At 39.6% G+C, this 20071-nt stretch overlaps 1 protein-coding gene across 1 annotated transcript in view; it reads right to left on the bottom strand.

Moving 5' to 3' along the window:
- ANO4 (anoctamin 4) overlaps positions 1-19678 on the bottom strand; it is a 377561-nt gene extending 357883 nt beyond the window's left edge. Inside the window, exons 1-2 of the mRNA XM_079141368.1 lie at positions 19598-19678; positions 8228-8479 (exon numbers count right to left, since the gene is read on the bottom strand). The gene's annotated coding sequence lies outside the window, so the exon portion shown is untranslated. The remainder of the gene's footprint in view (positions 1-8227; positions 8480-19597) is intronic.
- Between the last annotated feature and the right edge of the window lie 393 nt (positions 19679-20071).

Raw genomic sequence — 20071 nt, 5'->3', positions numbered from 1 at the left:
TGTCATGTAGCTTTGCAGGGCTGCTCCACTGAGCGAGAGAGATTTTCCACTCCATTTTTAACTCAGGGCTCTGTGACATGGCTTTGGCTAATGGAATATGAGCAAATGTATTGCTAGCAGAAACTTGAAGATGATTGAGATGATTGAGATGACCCTTTCTCTTGTTCCTCTACCATTGTCATGAGAGCTTGCCAGGGCTAGCCTGCTTGAGGATGCACACCTGAGTCATCCCTACTTCTCCAGCAAAGCCAGCCTAGATCAGCTAGCAACCAGCCAACTCCAAGACACTGAATGAGCCCAACCAAGATCAGCAGTCACCTAGTCAACTCCCAGCTGATCCTGAATGCATGAGTAAATGCTTAGTGCCATATGATAACTTTGTTTTGGGCTTGTTAGGTATGCAAGTTTATTGTGATAATGATTAATGGATACAGTTCTTTGTGGCAAAAATTCTCAGAACCATGAGAACTGTAGGGAACACAGAGATTCTTTGAGGCATTACTGCTTGACCAACATTGGAAGATGGTGTCATTGACGTGGCATCATAGATTTTTTTTAAATGAACATTAATAATTAGTCTTCAAAGAGAAATCATTTCCTTCTATGACAGAACTCATGTACACATCAGAAAACAAACTGCTCCTACAAACCCAGTATGTTTTCAGAAGGATTCGAGGCAGTATATTATCTAGATCAATGGTGTTTAAATTATGATTTTCAATTCATTAGTAGGCAGTGACACCATGTTAATGGACCTTAGCTAGCACTCTATAGAGAACAGAATTGAATGAAATGAAAAATATCAGAGTACATGACAAATAAGGATAAGTGTTATTTCCTGATTTTTTTTCCAGGTATATTGTGTAAGGGTGGGGGCAGAAGTAGTAGTATTAAATCACAATATGAAAGTATTTTGTACTTTAGACATTGATTAAAAAAATTAAAAGTCACAAGTTGAAAAAAAGGAGTTATACAGCATATAAATACTAACCACATTTAGTATCCAAGTCCATCCCAGGAGATATGAGGTGGAGTGGACAGAGGTAATTCATAGAAATAACAGCTTTTGCCTTGTATTTTAGGATTTTAAAAACAAATTTGCTTATTTTATCTCATTTAAATGAGGCCTCATAATAGTACCTATTTACAAATTAAGAAATTGATGCTCAAGGAGATGAGGTCCTTTTGGTAAAGGCAACATGACAGAGAGAAGATCTGGCAGAAGCAGTCAGCTCTTTGGTCTCCTACCCACATTCTCACCAAAGCTTTACAGACCTCTCTCAACTTACTGCCACATCCTCAGACTCCCCATCTTAAAAACCCTTCTAGATTCTCCCTTATGGTATTTTTTGTCTTCATGGAGCTAATCAAGGTTTCTTGTTTATGTAGTTTTTTGATATTTGTCTCCTGTACTAGTCTGCTCCACTGTCATTCCATAAAGAAAGAAACCATGTCTGTTGGGTCACTCAGGAATACCCAGCACCTAATATGGTAGGCACCGAGGAAAAAGCTGCTGAATAAATGAATGAGTTACATTACCAGGGACAGAAATATAGAGTTAACTCTCCCATCATATAACTACAACTAAAAATCAGTTGCATTCTTATCTGCCTAAAAATGACAAAAACTGTACAATTTCCAAAGCACACAGCCTTATAACCAGGAGCACAGTGATCAGAGGGTGTTTTCCAACCCTTTTGGTACCACTTTGCAACAAGAATCCAGGAGCTCAGCAGTTTCTGGTGGTTGGAAAAGGTGTCCAGATGTGAGGCCTCTTTCTCTACAAAGCTCAGATCTCAGATACTCTTCTTAACCATGTCTTGCAAAATAATTTACAAACTGGCATCCACAATCTCAGTAGATGACCTCTGATGAGCCAGATCTCAAAAACCCTAGCCTGCTTCAACTTGGCACCCCAACATACAAGCTGCCTGTCATCTCCTATCAAAGGCCTGAAAAAATTTAGGTAAATTTCTTAGTATGGCTTAATTGAGAATTCTACTATGCTTTCCTAATTGCTTCCCCATTTCTATCTTCTAAATTGCTTCAATTTATTCAGCTGATGGAGTGGATTGCACTCCACTAGCTAGTGGGTTGCTCTCAAAGAGAATTTCGCAAGTCGATACCCTCCCTTGCAGCAGCTTGCATCCTGGCAATGAGAAGGTACAAGAGCTTTGTTGTGGGACAACTTTGAGGACCGTCCCAGCCCCAGACCTCCCGTGTGATTGGCTCACACAGCTCAAATCTTCCTTCTGCCCAGTCATGCTTTCTCCACGCTCCTGCTTCCTGCATACACACACCCCACACACGCACTCTCACCCCAAGGGTCCTACCCAGTAAACTTCTTGCACATACATCTGTGGCTCGGAATCTATTTCCAGGGAACTAGAATTAAGACAGCTAAAAGTTCCCTTTTTAGACAGTTCCATGTCTGGGGCTTTTGTTTCGATTTTTAGTGTGTAAACAATGTCTCTGGGAAAGTGAGAACGCATGTCTCACAAATCAGAAATTTCCCATAACAGAGTATAAGCAGACCTCCCACTTACAACTGTTGGTGAAGCAAATGTCCTTTCCAGAGTGCTGTTTTGAGTACACAGAGGCATGTTTGAATAATATTGCCCAATATTTCTGAGAGGATTATTCCTTTCCTTCATAGCACCTGCCTTTTGTTGACCACACATCCTTTTGTATAATATTTTATATCTGTGCCTTGTACTAAATTCCAACCTCCATGACCAGAATCACGGGCATTGCTTGAGAATTTGTTAGAAATGCAGACACTTATCACCAACTACCCAGACTCACTGAACTAGGACCAGCAGTTTAATAAGATCCCCAGGTAATTTATATTCACATTAAAAATTGGAGAATCACTAGTCCAAACTACGGAGCTTCAGTTTTAATTTAATTGAAAAATATTTGGGATATCCATTTACTCATGCCACATACCATTAATCACCATGTGCACTAAAGCTATCTCCAAAATGTTCTCCCATCCACTTCTTTCGGACTATTTTGCTCAATCCCAGCTCAGGCCTTCTTATCTCTCATGGATCACACATTGAGTAGAGTTTAGATGACTGGGTGAATGGATGGCTTTACTGGAGCATCTTAATGCTGTTTGTTTCTAAAATATATCATTCTTTCTAAATCTAACAATGCAGTTTTAATTCAAGCTCTTCAGTTTCTTAAATCAGAAATCCTCAACTTCATAGCTACTTCATTTAATTGACTTGTCCTCATGTGCCATTAATCATTCCTTGATTCACTGATGTTTTTAGTCTTCAAAAACTAAATGACCACATGTGCAGAAGGAATGAATAGGATTGTGCTAGAGCAGAAATTAAATGATAGGGTATGACTTTGAATTCTGAAAAGAACAATGAGTCAAATTTAGGAAAACAGGAAACTTGAAGGAAGCTCTATGATTTATTTTTCTTAGCTAGTTCTCTTCTCAAATGAACTTCTGCAATGATCTTAGTTCTCAAGTACAGGCAGTCCCAATTTATGTCGATTTTTCTCAAAGTAGGATATACATAGTTAAGATTCTGGGCCTGCTAACAAGCATCAATTAACCACGGGATGCCAAAATGAAATAATAAACAGTCCCAGAGAACCTAAACACCAAGTGCAACAATATATCCATGGATATATTCAGGGCTTGACCTTAAATGTTGTGTTACCTGAGATATACAACTTAATAAGAAGAAAGGTTTATTTTGGCTCATGATTTCACAGGTTTCATGATCAGTTGGCTCCATTGCTTTTGGGTCAGTAGTGAGGCAGAGCATCATGGTGGGGAGCACATGGTAAAGCAAAGCTGCTCACCTCATGGCAGACAGGAAGCAGAGAGACAGAGAGGGCCCCAATACCCTCTTCAAGGGTATAGCCTCAGTGACCTACTTCCTGAGATCTGACCCCACCTCCCAAAGCTTCCACCACCTTCCAATAGCACCATCATCTGGGGACCAAGCCTTTAAGATACAAGCTTTTGGGGGACATTTAAGATTCAAACCATAACAAAGGTGAAGGAAACATTTACTCCCAGTGTCCTTGGAATCAGCTTTTCCACACGGTCCTACTGACTGGAATACCAGTTCCTCACTTCATCAACCTCTATTCACCCTTGCCTGCCCTTCTACTGTGGTTTGATTTCTACCTAGCCAGCAAATCACAAATCACTCTCCGAAAGCATATAAATGCCATAACAGGTGGTTTTACCTGTTACAATTTCCTAACTTAAGCACATTAACCCTCATACCCACATTCTACATAAACCCAACCAGGAAATTTATTCTATAGCTATAGCATATGATTTCAATTGAAATATTCCTTCAGAGCCATTTTGATGAGAAGAAAAATTTTAAGGGCAGGGAGAGAAGGAGATAGATGCCATTCCATCTTAAAAATATTACATAAGCAAAAAAAAAAAAGGGGGGGGTAAAAAAGAGGGAAAAGGAACACAAATAAATGAATAGTAAATGATTACAATATGACAGATATTGATCCAGTTCTATCAATAATCACATTAAATGTGAGTGATCCAAATACATCAATTAAAAGACAAAGATTGTCAGAGAAGATTAAAACAAAACTTACCCAGCTCTACCTTATATAAGAGAAACAGTTAAAATAGAATGGCTTAGAAATTGTTTCTGATTTATAATGTCCTGTTTTTTTTATCGAGGACAACTGACATTCTATTATTCTACCCTATAGATTTAGCTGGGAAAACAATCAGAAAGACTTTAGAATGGCCAGACATACTGTATCAAGCAGAGGCAGGTCAGAGTGTCTCTGGGCATCTCTACAAGGGAGCACATGAGCACACAGGTCTCCCAGAAAGGTCAGATTACTCTACATTTCACGGTCACATGAGCTCAAGTTGCAAAATCACTGTGCTTGGCACTCTTGTCTCTGAAATTTAAAAACCTTCTGTTTCCTTTGGCATCAATTCTGAAAGTATCTTGTCACAATTTGTTGAAAGACATTGAATTTATGCTACTAAATATTCACCTCTTCTAAGGAACTCTACATCTCAGACAAATTCATGGCATTACCAGTTATGCACAACTCAGGAATTTAGAGCTCTCACATATTCATACATGTACCAATAAGCCTCCCTAGGCCACTTTGCAGAGTTCCACAGGTTGTTCACTGCATAAGGTAGCAATCAGGGTTAAATAAAGTCTAATACAAGAGAAACTACTATACAAATTAGTCACTCAATGAAGGGAACAGATGACGGAATGAGATTATGGCAAAAGTAAAAACAGCTAAATAAGAACTCAGGATGCTCTAGTCATTTAGTATTTCTTAAATTCCCTCTAGAATTATAGAGTGGCAGGTTTTACAAGTGGAAAAATCATTTTTGAATGTGGTTTGGGAAATTCTTAAACATAAAAAAATTCTAACTATCAAAAAATAATTGTACAGTTTCATGAACTTAAAACTTTTCAGTTCCTCTACAACAATTCTAACATTTCTGGAGAAGAAAGAACTTAGAGTTGTGAAAGGATGCCTGGAAAGTCTGAAATTTATAAGACATTTTGGTTGGGTTGAATGGATTCACCCCAGAATTTTCTTCCAACTAGCAACAGATACATATACAAAGGAAAAAAAAAAAAAAGAAAAAAGAATACAAATAAATATTAACTTTATTTTTTAAAAAACAAAGAAGAAGAAATAAAACTTTCACACAAAATACATATTGAAATCAATAAATTGCCGTAGGAAATCAAAGAAATGCAAAAATTAGCCTACATACGTTTTTGAGACTTAACAGAAATTACACCAACGTCTATAATTTCTAGGATAAAATGTTATCACATCACAGAATTTTGTAGTACATCTTTAGATGTTCAGTCGTACTTTATAATGACACAAAGAGTAGTAGTGGTGGTGATGATGATAATACTGATAATGACAATGATAAGCAGCCACTCGTAAAAAAAATCAATATTTTATTGCTAAAAGAAAGGTCTCAGAAATGAAGAAAATTACAGGCTTTGATTTTGTTTTTGAAAACCTACAAGTTAAAAATAGAAACCTCCTCCAAAAATTTAGATTGCTTCTGGGGATGGTGCTCTGTGGAAAGAAAAAAGCCAGCTCACAGGGAAATGTGATAAAATGCTCATATGGCAGCTGCCATTTCACATTTCTTTTTGCTGCAAAATGCCATAAACTTTCAGCAACCCTGGCCGAAAAAGACACTTTATTTCCTAACTTCAGATGTCATTAAACTAAAGCAAGCAGAGTTATTCTTCTTCATGATAAGATTAAAATCTAGGAGATTTCAAACGTGCTATATGGAAAATTTTTCAAACACCGGATCGTGGATTTTCTGCTCTCAAAGTGACCCTAGATCAGGACAATCGGAAAGATGGTTAGCTTTGTCCAGAGCTGACTCATGAAAATGTTCCCCCAACACTTCTGAATATTAGTCTCTGTAATTCTGATTTAGTCATTTAACCGCTGGAGGGGGTCCCTCGAGGTATGGGAACCTGAGGAATTGAAATCCCAGTAAGCAGAAGCCTTCAGAAGGCAGATTGCTGAAGCTCATTCTGTGCCATGGACACGGCCTCCCTTGGACAGGGCCTGGGAATCTTCATTTTTAACCAGTTCAACAGAGATTCCTTAACATCTCCGCTTTTAGAGATTGCTTTTTTATGGTCTGGAACTTTGGCAATATCCAAGTCTGACTCTAGGTGGCAGCAAGTGAGAACTGTTGAGAGTCATGGAAATCCAGCAAAGACTGATTTCCAGAAAGGAATCACACATTGGGTATTTGACTAAACCATTACCTATAGAAGAAAAATGTGGCAGTATAGATTCTGCATCATTTAAACCTATAATCCAGACTTTAGAGATAAAGAAAAAAAATTAAAGGGCCATTTTTTGCATAGGTAGAACTTTCTACAACCAATATCAGTGTGATATAAGTGACAAACTTTCAGGCAGCATGTCATGAGCATTCTTCTTGCTCTGGCTGTTTAAGTCATGACTTCCAAGAATTACATAGATTAGTGGTTGGCAAACGTTTTATGGAAAGGGGCCAGAGAGCAAATATTGTAGACTTTGTGGGCAATAAATTCTTTTTCACAATTATGCATTTCTGCCATTGTCATACAAAAGCAGTCATAAATAATATATAAATGAATAAGTGTGGCTGTGTCACAATAAAATCTTATGTATGAAGGCTGAAATTTAAATTTTATGTAATTTTCATGTCTCAAAATATTTTTAAAGTTTTTTTTTTCTAACCATTTAAAACTATTCTTAGTTCTTGAGCTATACAAAGACACTCAGCGGGCCAGATCTGCCGTGGGCAGTGCTTTGCAGACCCCTGACATGGGTCATTTTGATGGAGCAATGTGAACTGCTTTAACTAAGGATTCAAATGAACTTTCAATGACTGCTATGCTTTAGATATGAAGTGTCCCCCAAATATTCATGTTTGAAGGCTTGGTACCCAATGCAGCAATGTTCAGAAGTAAGCTTTTATAGGAAACAATCAGGTCATGAGGGTTCTCACCTTGTCATTGGATTACTCCCTTGAAAGCTAAATGACTACTGGGAGGTGGTGGAGGATATGGGATGTGGGACCTAGTTGGAGAAAGTAGGTCTCGAGAAGGGTCTATCTTGTCACTGGCTCCTCCCCTCCCCCTTTCTCCACTTCCTAGTTGCCATGAGGTAAACAGCCTTCTACCATGTGCCTTCCACCATAATATTCTGCCTCACCTCAGGCCCAAACAATGGAGTCATCTGTCCATGGATGGAAAACCCTAAAAACATGAGCCAAAATAAACTTTTCTTCCTTTAATGTATTTATGTCAGATGTTTTGGTCACAGTGACAAAAAAAAAAAAAATGACTAACACAATGACTTCTTTGAATATAAGAGGTTAGTCCAAAGTAGGTTATGTTATCACTAAATAGAGAATCAAATAAATGAAGAAGAAAAAGGTCATACAACCTTGGAATTCTGATTCAGAGATGATTTCCAAATGAGATTTTACCCAATAGAACTAATACTCAGATCACATATTTCCAAACACACCCAACCTTCCTTCTGGGATAGCTAAGCAAAAAGCCAGTGAATATGGAGGTATTGTTGAAGTCCATAGCATCACTTCAGTACAAGTGTAGATGAAATTTGTTCGGCAGGCAAATGAATGATGTCTTAGATATAGCATCCTGAACCTACAACAGGAAGCCAACACTGTTACCTGTCGTGTCTTGACTCAGGGTTTCCTGGCTGCTGCTGCTGTAAGAAGGCACTGGAGTGATGGACAATGAGGCTGGACAAGACAAAGGTGTGGCCAAGTCAGTCTTGCAGGTGAAGGATCGGTGGTACACAGGGATACTTGCATCTTTGGAGACGAAGAGGGGCAGATCTGATGGGAGGGTGGGTCTTCCTTGTGCATATGGATTTTTCCAGTGTGTGAGCCCAATTGCAACAGGTCCAGCAACATCATAACCTGTGAAATAAACACATTAGGTCAGTAGCTGCAAGCAAAATCTCATATTTGTTTTTGTATTTCCCAAAGTCTTAACTCTGAGTCAAATCAAACATCACTTGAAATAAGGATGCATGTTAAATAATAAACAGGCAGACAATGTCATACTTGATGGATCTTGTCATTTGTCCAACATACATTTATTAAATACACACTACAAGCTAGGTGCCCAGTCATCGCCCTTGAGAAGTTCAGAGTCTAATAAAGGAGATAACACTTGCGTTTCCAATGAAACATAAGTAAAGACTATCTGTATGCCAAACACTCTGCATAACTGGTCTTTAATCCTCCTAGCAATTGTACGAGGGGAGTATTACTATTTTGATTTTACAGATGAGGAAGTTGGATCTCAACCTGGCCTAGATCAAGCAATCAGCAAGTGCCAAAGGCAAAATTTAAGCCCAGATATGTCTAACTCCGAAATCTATGCTATTTCCCCTAAACTGCAACTAACTATAGTACAAAACAAGATGAAACAAACAGATTAAAAGTAGGACAGAAAGTGCCCTCCAGGGGTTCAGGGGAGAGAGAACCATGCCAGGTGGAGGGACTAGGTCACAAAGAAGGTGGCATAAACTTGCGCTATAGACAAAGTTTGCAGCCTAGAAACCAAAGGTGCAAATATGTTGTGTTAATGTGTTCTATTTATTCTACTTTTTTAAATAATTTGAAGTAAAATTAAAATTGAAAACAAAAATCTAGAGCACTCTCACAAAAGTACCAATTTCTGTCTTCTTTTGATCTTCTCCTGAATATTGTTAAACACTGCATGGCGTTCCCACATGACAACTGTCAGAGCAATGACAGTGCCACTTCCTGTCATTGCCCCAACCTGCCACAGTCCCCACTACTCTCCAGTGCCTCTCCCAGCTAGCTCCACTCATTTGCCACCCGTGCCTGGCCCTTGTATGCTTTTACATTCCTAGATACAGAGCACAGGAATATACGGGCAATCAGAAGGAAACAAGAATGACAATTAGGTGTTAAGGTTTATATGTGAGGCAGCTCGTAAAATATCATGTGTGAGGCAATGCAAGAACTTTCAGAGTTGAAATGATTAGATTATTAGAGTCGTAACCTAATCCATCAATATGGATGAATTGGGTGGTAACTGTAGGCGGGTAGGGCGTGACTGGAAGAGAAGGATCACTGGGGGTTTGTCTTTGGGATTCATATTTTGACACTGGTGAGTGGAGCGCACTCTCTGCTTCCTATTGCTGTGTCCTGAGCTGCTTTCCTCCACCACACCCATGATGTTCTCTCTCACCTTGGACCAGAGAGAAATGGGGTCAGCCATCTATGAACCAAGACCTCTGAATCCATGAGCCAAAATAAACTTTTCCTCCTCTTGTAAGGTCTTTTTGTCACAGCCACAAAAAATGTCAGTCAAGGGTCTTACATGCTAAGGTAATTAAACTCGATTTTATTTGGAAGGCAAAGCAATATTCTTCAAGGTTCATACAATGGTGATTGATATAATCAAATTAACAGCAGCAAAAGTAGTCAGAATCATCACTTCTTCCTCCATTGGTCCCCTCCCTGTCCTACTGTGCCTTATTGGAAGCTCACTTACCATGTCAAAGTGACAGCCAGTGACAGATGCAGGAATGCAGGGACTGGAGGTGTGTGGGAAGACAGTCCTGAATGGGGAGGGCCAGTAAGGGAGGAGACTGAGCCATGGTACCTGGAGCACAGATACACCACGCTGGAAACTTCTTAGACAAGATATGGATCACACTTGCCCTGCTCACTTTATAGCCAAGTTTTATTTCTTCTGTGCTTGTCTCTCTCATGAATAGAACCTCCCTCAGGTTGGAGGATGCTTTTGTCATCTTCACAGTTTCCTCCCAGCTTTTCATTTCCTCTTTGGCTCTTTTCTTCCCTCCTTCCCTCCCCACCAGTCTGGGCCACCAAAAGCTGGACTCCAAGCCATCACTCTCTGTTCACTAAGTTCCCCTTAGAATCCAGCCTCAAGGAGACCATGCGAGTGACTGCTGAGTACAGGCCAGGTGAATGTTATTAGGGGACCAAGTTAAAGTCTTGGCATGAGGAAGGTAAAGGAGGCAAGAGAGATGCCCCCCTTATATGCGAAGGAAGGAACCTCTGGCTACCAGGTAGGTTCATCCCTCACTGGCAAGATGTCAGAGAAGACATGACAAAGGGGATGTTGGATTTTCTCACCCTAACTGCGGCAATCAGGACTGGCTTTTTCAAGGACTGAGGGAAGTCAAGTGTGATTTTAGATAGGAGGCATTTGAGCTTTAGTGAACACACCCATGTAGACCTGTCTAGCAGGAAGCTGAAAAACAAAGTAGAAATGAGGGTCAGAAGAAATGGAACCACAGTCAAAAATCTAGGAGTCATTCACACTGAAGTCATGAGCGAGGTCTAGAAATGACCCATCCACTTCACCATGGTTAAATAACAGATCTACTAAAAATAATAGAACTCTCTAGCATTTACTGGCACTGTGTTAAGAGATCGACCAGCACCACCTCATTTAAATTTCACATTAGTACTGTCAGCAGGTACTATTATCTCCATTGACAGGTGAGGAAGCTGAGTCTGAGGGATATTATACTTTCCCCAAAGTCAATAAGGCACAGAAATGACAAGATTCAAGCCAGGCTCACAATAGATAATGCAGGTGCTTTGTGACACCAAGCCATACTTTCTCACTAAGAGGGCAGGCAACAACAGGGATTCTGGGAGCTGTACATGGGGATTGTTTAGTCATATTTTTCATTGCTGTGACCAAAAGACTTGACAAGAACAATTTCAGAGGAGGAAAAGTTTATTTGACACTCATGGTTTTAGAGGTCTTCATCATAGATTGCCTACTCCAATGCTCTCTGACCCAAGGTGAGGGAAAACATCATGGTGGAAGGGTATGGAGGAGAAAAGCAGCTCAGGACATACTACCAGGAAGCAGAGAGAGAACTCCACTAAACAAAGACAAAATATACACCCCAAAGGCATGCTCTCTGGGAACCACCTCCTCCAGCCATACCCTACCTGCCTACAGTTACCATCCAATTAATCCTTATCAGGGGATTAATGAAGTGATTATATTAAAACTCTCATAACCCAATAATTTCACCTCTAAACTTTCTTACATTGTCCCACACATGAGTTTTTGGGGGACACCTCATATGTAAACTGTAATATTCTGCCCCTGACCACCAAAAGCTCATGCCCATCTCACAATGCAAAATATATTTAGTCCATTTCCAAGAGACCCATAGTCTTAATTCCAAGATTGCCAAAAGTCTAAGTCCAAAGTCTCTTCTGAGACTCAAGGCAAACTCTAAGTGTGAGCTCCTGTAAAAATCAAAAGTAAGTTACATTATACAATATATATAGGCACACAGTAACCATTTCCATTTCACAGGCAAAAATAGGGGGATAGAAAAAAGGTATGGGACCAAAGCAAAACTGAAATTTAGCTGGCCAAACAAATCCTGTAGCTCTATGTCTAGCATCTGGGGCACATGGCATCCTGATGTTCTCTCCAAAGGATTTATGCAGCTCTGCCCCTATTTTCTTTCTGGTTGCAGCCCATATGGCTTCTCTGTTGGCTTGTCTCTGTTCAATTCCTATACCTTTTCTCAGCAGGCATTTCTATATCTTCACATACCATTGTATCAGGGGCTGCCTCCTGAGACTCCAACCCTGCCACACTTTCCTTGGCCTCCTAGACCTTCCTCTGAAATCTTGGTGAAAGTCTCCATTATTCCCTAACTCCAGCATCCTGCATTCCACATGGTTGCTGCCAAGATCTAACAAATCATCTCTAGCAGTAGCTGTCTCCAGGTACCACAGCTGCAGATGCCTCTGAGCGTGTGGGTAAAACAACTTCCTCGACCCTCCTATGCAAGCAGGGTACCCCACTGGTCTCTTCTCAAAAGAATTCTTATTTTTACACCCTTAAGCCTGAGATGGGTGTGGTCTTGCCAATTCCTGAGATGACCTCAAGTCATATTTCCTACTATTTCTAGGTAAAGTATTTAGTTTTCTTCAGTGGCTATATTGTCTTAACAACCATACTTTCTTTAGTTCCAGTTTTACTCACGGTTTTCTGGCCAAGCTGCAACTTTTTCCAATCTTTCTGCACTGCTTTCTGCTCTTGATAATCACAATAAACATGGTGAAAAGCCACCAGCGATAGCCATGTCACTACCTGAATGTTATGCTGCTTAGAAATTTCTTCCACCAGATTAAATCGATCATTTTTAAAGCCAACCTCACAGAAAGTCTTAGGACACAGTAAAAAATGCAGACAACTTTTTAGCCAGAATATAACATCAATGGCTTCCAGGCCAGTTTCCAATAGAGCCTTTCTTTTCCTCTGAAACCTCTAGAGCCCAATCATTACTTTCCACAATACTACCAGCATTTTGGCCTTTGAGCTCCCAGAATTGCCCAGTAAGCTCTGCTTACAACAATCTTAAACTTTTAAGCTTGCATCTCTAAATTCAAAAATTTTTCAAAATTCCTCCCACAAATTCCAAAAAGCTCCAAAAGCTTCTGAACCACAAGGCCAGGTTAGTCACAACAACAACCCCACTTCTCAATACCAATTTCTGCTTTAGTCATGTTTTTAGCTGCTGTGACCAAAAGATACGAAAAGAACAATTTGAGAAGGAGAAGTTTATTTGTGGGCTCATAGTTTCAGAAGCTTTAGTCCATAAATGGCCAACTCCATTGCTCTTAGTCCAAGATGAGGCAGAATATCAAGGCAGAAGAGGAAAGCAGCTCAGGACATGGCACCATAATAGGACTGTTCCCTGAAAAGTTTCCATTATATTATCTCTCTTTCTAAACAATCTTTCACAAAGAGATCTTAATGAACCAGAATGCTCAAGGAACAGGAAATGCTGACAACATGCTGACAGAATTGTTTCAACTCTTCTTGATTGGTCACCTTCCTAAAAGGTCCTATATGAATCCTATGCAGTGAGTGTGAGTGCATCTTTCTTGAGTGAGGGATATGAAACCCCTGGAGATGACCAATGAGAAGACAAATTCTCAATGTTCAGAACTAGGATGGAGCCAGAGATGCTGTAAAAGACAGAACTTAATGCCTGTGGCCCCAAAACTGAGCCTGATCATGTTTCTTGAACTGAAGTTCTGATGCAAGTTTGTGATCAATACTCTTGAATCTCCCATAACTTCTAAAATAGTACTGAGTCACAGAAATTAAATTCTAGAATATTTCATTTAAATTGATGCTCCTTATGTTCATTAAAAATGTGAAAACTCACTGCCTTCCATTTGAACCAGAGAATCCTTCTATAAGAATAATAATTACAGGACCATGTTTTCCTCTTGCCTTATTGTTTCATTCAGAAACTTGCTTAAATCCTCTTCCTTCTATTTTCCTGACATTCTCTGGAATTATTGTAAAGAATGGAGCACACCATGAAAGCATGTGTTTAAAAAGTCTCTAAGAACTAAATTTCCTTTAACAGATGAATGAATAAACACAGGCAAATATAAAAAATTGAATAAAATTTAGCTTTATACAGGAAATTCCTATTTACCTCAAGATGATGAACCTGGAGAACAGTACCATAGGACTCATACCAAGTGAAATAACTCAGACACATAGTAAAATACTGCACAATTTCACTTACACGTGGAATTTTTTAAAAGTCAAAATACATAGAAACAGAGTAAAATGGTAGTTGCCAGGAGAGTAGGAAAGGAATGGGAGGCATAGGTCATGGGCATCAAGTTGCAGTTATATAAGGTGAATAACTCTAGAAACCTAAAGTAGAACATAGGACTGTAGTGAATAAAATTGTATTGTATACTGAAAATTTGCTAAGAGTATGATCTTAGGTGCTCTTATCACACATACAAATACACAAACTGTAAGATGATGGATATGTTAATTTTCTTGGATGTAGTAATCATTTCACTAGGTATATCAAAACATCATACTGTACACCCTAAATATAATAAATAAACAGATATGTAGTACCTGATTCTTCACATTCCCTTAACAAATACATATTCTTTTACTTCAAATTTTTAAAAAGAAAAAATTTAAGGTTCTAAGAAACTAACTCTGCACTCTGCACAATTTCAGGTTTTACCATTTGTTTTATAAAATTATGGCTAATTTATAGCATATACTTAATTTTGAAAAAATACTGTTCACATAGCAAACAATCCTTTTTTTAGTTTGGAAATTATCACATCATTTATTCTACAAATGGAGTTCATTAGCAAATATTTTAATCCATATTATTGATACAAATGAGCTATGACAAGATTTGTATAATTATGATAAAATATAAATGGATGAGTCTAAATTTGAAAGTAGCGATGAAGTCAAAGTACTTTGAAGGAACAGCCACCAGGAAAACTGCTGTCATCTAAAAGGCAAGTAATAGGAATATCACATTCTCCCTCATCCCTCATGTCTCCCCTTGGGGAGCAAGGTAGAAACACAGGTCTTGATTCTCCTAAAATTTGATATCAACACTATCATTCACTGGCCCTAAAAATTGTGAAAGGAGTCATGGAAGGAACATATAAAGTTTTTAAGCTGTCTTGAGAAAAAATTTGATGTCAATTACCTATAAGACTCTTCAATCTAACAAATGGGCAAAATGAGAATTTGTGACCAGAAAATAAGGAATTGTCCAACAGCCTCATCAATTTCAGAGTAATTTTTCTGTCCCGGGAATTTTATTTTATTTTTTATTATTTATTGTTTTGATTCTTACGGTCTGCATTTTGATTCACTGAACACAAATGGGGTACAACTTTTCATTTCTATGGTTGTACACCATGTAGATTCACACCATTCGTGTAATCACACATGTACATAGGGTGATGATATCTGTCTCATTCCACCATCTTTCATACCCCCACCCCGCCTCCCTCTCATTTTCCTCTATGTAATCTAAAGTTCCTCCATTCTTCTCTCATCCTCATCCCCCTTCCCCATTTTGTATCATTATCCACTTATCAGGAAAAACATTCGGCCTTTGTTTTTTTGGGATTGGCTAATTTCACTTAGCATGATATTCTCCAATTCTATTTTTTGACACTTCTGTTTTTGGAAGGTCATAGTTTCCTATAGGAACCACATTAGTAGGGAATCCACAGGAGTATTGTTTTCATACATGGAATACCCACACACAACACTACTGGGTGAAATGACTACTCTGGAGGGAAAGGCTAAAGTGTAGGAGATGAAAGAAAGCAAGAGGTTTTTCAGAAAGAACTCCCTAAATAAGTCAGAGATGAGTACTCCCTCTAGCACTTTGAGTCTAAGGTTGCTAATTATTTACCACTTTTACCATAAACATTGCAAAAGCAGATGGTGGGCAGTGGGCACTGCCTGTTGCCTGTGCAGAATCCACTCACCTCCTTCCTTCCAATATTCTCACAGTTTTCTTTGGGAATCTGTTGCGCCCCCACAAGTTTTGTGACACCAGGGCAGGTTACCTTATTCTCATTCCCAAGAAGAACCTCAAGTGAGCTGGTAGGGTTGGAGATAACGCCATCTTCCTTGTCACTGGTTGGGTCAAGGATGGTCATGGGACACAGTTGTGACCAATGAGTTAATAGAAATCTGTTAAGGATCCTCAGGGGCAAGTTTCTTGGGCCCTCCAGTGAAAGCCAAGGAAGACACCAATACACTTTTACCTCTGATCACTGCTGTCTGAATGCAGTTTCTGGAGCCACTATAGAGAAAAATGACCAAGGAAAGGAAGACCTATCACAGCACCACTGAGCAGTTTCATCAACCTGTCCTAAGGACAGGCCTGCTTCCTGTCTTCCATTATGTGAAATAATAACCTTACTTATGGTCTCAGTCAGTCTGCATCCGGGAACTGAAGTAGGGTTCCAGGGCCTTTGGGTTCCTCCATCACCTTTGGAGAAGACCAAGTATCTTCCATACCCACCTCCCCTTAGAGGTTGGTTTTCTAGTACCACAAACTGGATTGCTCAACATGACAGAAATTTAGTTTTAGAGGGTAGATGTCTGAAATACAATATCAGGAGGACCACATTCTCTCTGAAGGCTCTCGAAGAGAATCTGTTCCCTGCCTTTTTCATGGCTTCTGGTGGCTGGAAATCCAGTGTTCCTCAGCTTATAAACACATCACTCCATCATCATATGGCATTCTCCTTATGTCTCTGTGTCCCTCCTTCTATCATAAGGACATCAGTCATATTGGTTTACAGCTTACTCTAAGAGTATGACCTCATCTTAACTTGATATCTGCAAAGACTCTAGTTCCAAATGAGGTCCCCATTACAGGTGAGATGATAGATAGATAGATAGATAGATAGATAGATAGATAGATAGATAGATAGATAGATAGATGGATGATAGAAATAGATAGATAGACAGATAGATAGATATAATATAGATATAGATAGATATAGATATGTAGGTATATATTTGAGGCTATCCAGTGTTTTCAAACCTGAGTCTACAAGCTCTCCACAAGAATTTTTAAATTGTCACTGCTTTCCATTTAAAAGTTAGTCATTTAAAAATTTGCACATTCTGGACCAAGTTCTGCCACTTAATCTTTGTGCCTGGATTTGCTTCTGTTTCCATTGGGTTGGCACCAACTGATATACTTAATGAGGAGAGAGATGGATATGTCAAGGTGCATTCACACCAAGTGAAGATCCAATCACCTCACATGAGTGGGCATTAACAGATTTCACAGTGGGATGAACAGAAAACAATGACAGCATTGCAGAGTCACCATAAAATCCATAGTGGTGACGATGCACTGCACTCAAAGGTCCTTCACCACTGCAGCCAGTACCATGCTGCATTACAAACCATGACAGCATTCCAGCAAAGTGATAACATACCTCATATTAAGCTAATGTGACTGCTATGGTTTAAGTATGAAGTGTCTCCCAGTGATTATGTATTAAAGGCTTGGTCTCCAATGCAGTCAAGTGCAGACGGGGCTTTTGGGGGAACTGGTTGGATTATGAGGGCTCTGACCTCATCAATGGATTAATAATTTGAAGGCATCATTGGAACTATAGAAGGTGGGACCTGGTTGAAGGAAGCAAGTCACTATGGGCAGGCCCTTGGGGACTGTATCTTGTCCCTGCCCCTCCCCCGCCCTGCTTCCTGGCTGCCAGGAGTTGAGAAGCTGTCCTCTACCATGCCTTCCTAACATGATAGCTTTCCTCTTCTCAGACCCTAAGCAATAGAGCCAGCAGACCATGGACTGAAACCTCTGAAACTGAATCAAAATGAACTTTTTCTCCTCTAAATTGTTTAAGTCATATATTTTTGTCGCAACAGCAAAAAATCACCTAAGGGTCACTAATTTGAGACTTTTTTGCTTTACAGTGTTTTAAATTTGATTTGATTTCTGTGGCTACTTGGAATATAAAGTGTCAAGGTTTAGCTTTATATGTGAATGTAATAAAGAATCTTATAATAGAATTTAAGTCAATGTTAGAGGCTCAACATTATTATTTCTTTTCTTCAGGGATCTATACTGCTGGAGTTTGAGAAACTATGACATAGTGTTTTAAAACATGGGCTTTCATGTCAAACAGACCTGGATTGAAATCCTGGATACATTAATAACTAGGTGGTAAAAAAAAAGTCCAGTTTCCTCATCTATAAACTGAAGAAATATTGGTACCTTCCTCTTGAAGTTCTGATTAAATAATGTATGTCAGGAACCAAGAACAGTTGGCGAATAGTAAGTGCAAAATAAACGTTCGCTATAATTATCACCATTATTTATTTTTCTGCTAAGTCAGTACCCCGGATTCTGGAATCGTGAAAATTTTGAAAGGAAGTAGAAAGGATAGGAAGAATTCAACAAATAGAAAAGTAATGAGGGTCACCCTTCCCTTTTTGACCAAAAATAAAACCACATTTAAGATAGAGGAGGAAGGAAATGGAGAGGGAGGCTGGGTCAACACAGTGTTCTGCCCCTGTACTGCAGACTCTGTGGGGTTCCATGGCAAGGGGGGATGCACAGAGAACAAGATGGCCCAAAATGCAGGCTTCAGACTTCTAAGTCAGCCATGTGCTGTGATATGGAGATTTTGTTTCTGAGAAGTCAGGAGTCGGGGTAGCTGGTATAAAGGATTCCTCAAAGCGTGGAATGCCTTTTAATGCTCCAAAAACGTCACCTACAGGAGGCACACAAGTGCATTTACTAAGGTGGAAAGTGACATGATGAGAACTCTATCCCTAATTCTCCTTACCTGATTTTGATCCTAATAAGGAGAATGTCTCACTTTGGTTTGTAGCACTATTCTAACACCTGCTTAGCATGCTTTTCAAACAAGAAACAGCAGATTTTTACTCTGAGCATTGGTGGACAATAATTTCCAGTTAACGTTTAGTAACATTGATTTGTTTCTAGCGCGCGCGCGTGTGTGTGTGTGTGTGTGTGTGTGTGTGTGTGTGTGTGTTGTTTGTTTGCTTGGTTTTGGGTACTGGGAATTGAACCCAGGGGTGTTTTACCACTGAGTTATAACATCAGTTCTTTTTTAAATTTTTGAGACAGAGTCTCACCAACTTGCTGAGGCTGGCCTCAAACTTGTGATCCTCCTGCCTGAGATTCCCAAGTCGCTGGGATTACAGGTATGCTCCACCACATCCAGCATTGTTTTTCTCGGCTGTACGTACGTGTGCACACATGCTTTACCTTACTCTTACAGCAAATACACATTTTCTATCTGTGGTTATAAAAAGTTGATTTTTTTAAATAGATCAATATTAAAAAGTAAGTTTATTGTAATATTAGGTAAATAATAATTCATGTGATATATGAACAAAAGGGTTAAAGCAAATGATAAAAAGTTGGAAAGCTACGAAAGAACAGCTCACGATGGTCCCTGGATCCTACTTCCTTCAGTTCTACTCAAAAGCAGTAAGAATCCACAAGAGGGCACCCCAACAAGGTGAGAGTCCACAGGCAATTGCTCTAATTCTGAAAATATATGCTTACGCATGCATATTTTCTTTGCACTCCTTCTTTAGCTCCCGCCCCTCCAGCCCCGCCTTTCCAGGCAACAACCATTTTTGTAAAACGAGCTGACTCGGTTGCTTACCTATAGTGATCTGGCTGACACAACTGTAGTAGCTGCCCGTTGTTGCGGAGGACAGGTTATAACTCCCACTACTCACATCTCTGTCTGTGAGGAAAAGACAAGAAGGTTAATTCCAGCCTTGTAGACCCCGTGACCACAATTTAAATATATGATTGGCCGTAAATAAGCAGCTGTCTGTGACACTGGTGGCCTCATACCCAGCTGCTACCTCACTCTTCGATGCTTAGGGAATACTAGGTGCAGGCACTGGTATGGGCACTTGGGATATCTTGAGAATCGACCCAGACAGCCACACACAGGCAACTTCAGGTCAGTGTCACCATTATTTAATGAAGGTGTAGAGGTGCTTGGGTGACTGCTGGAGGCAGGCGAGAGAACACTAAGGATTCCTGGAGGAAGCGACAAGCAAACTAAAACGTAAAGGTCAAGTTCTGTCTGACTAGGCAACAAAGGATGGATTGAGGACAGAGAACC

The sequence above is a fragment of the Sciurus vulgaris genome (assembly GCF_902686455.1).
Source record: "Sciurus vulgaris genome assembly, chromosome: 5".
In the NCBI taxonomy this organism is placed as follows: Eukaryota; Metazoa; Chordata; class Mammalia; order Rodentia; family Sciuridae; genus Sciurus; species Sciurus vulgaris.
Note: the sequence above shows the minus strand (reverse complement) of the source record. Positions and strands in the feature narration are given on the sequence as shown.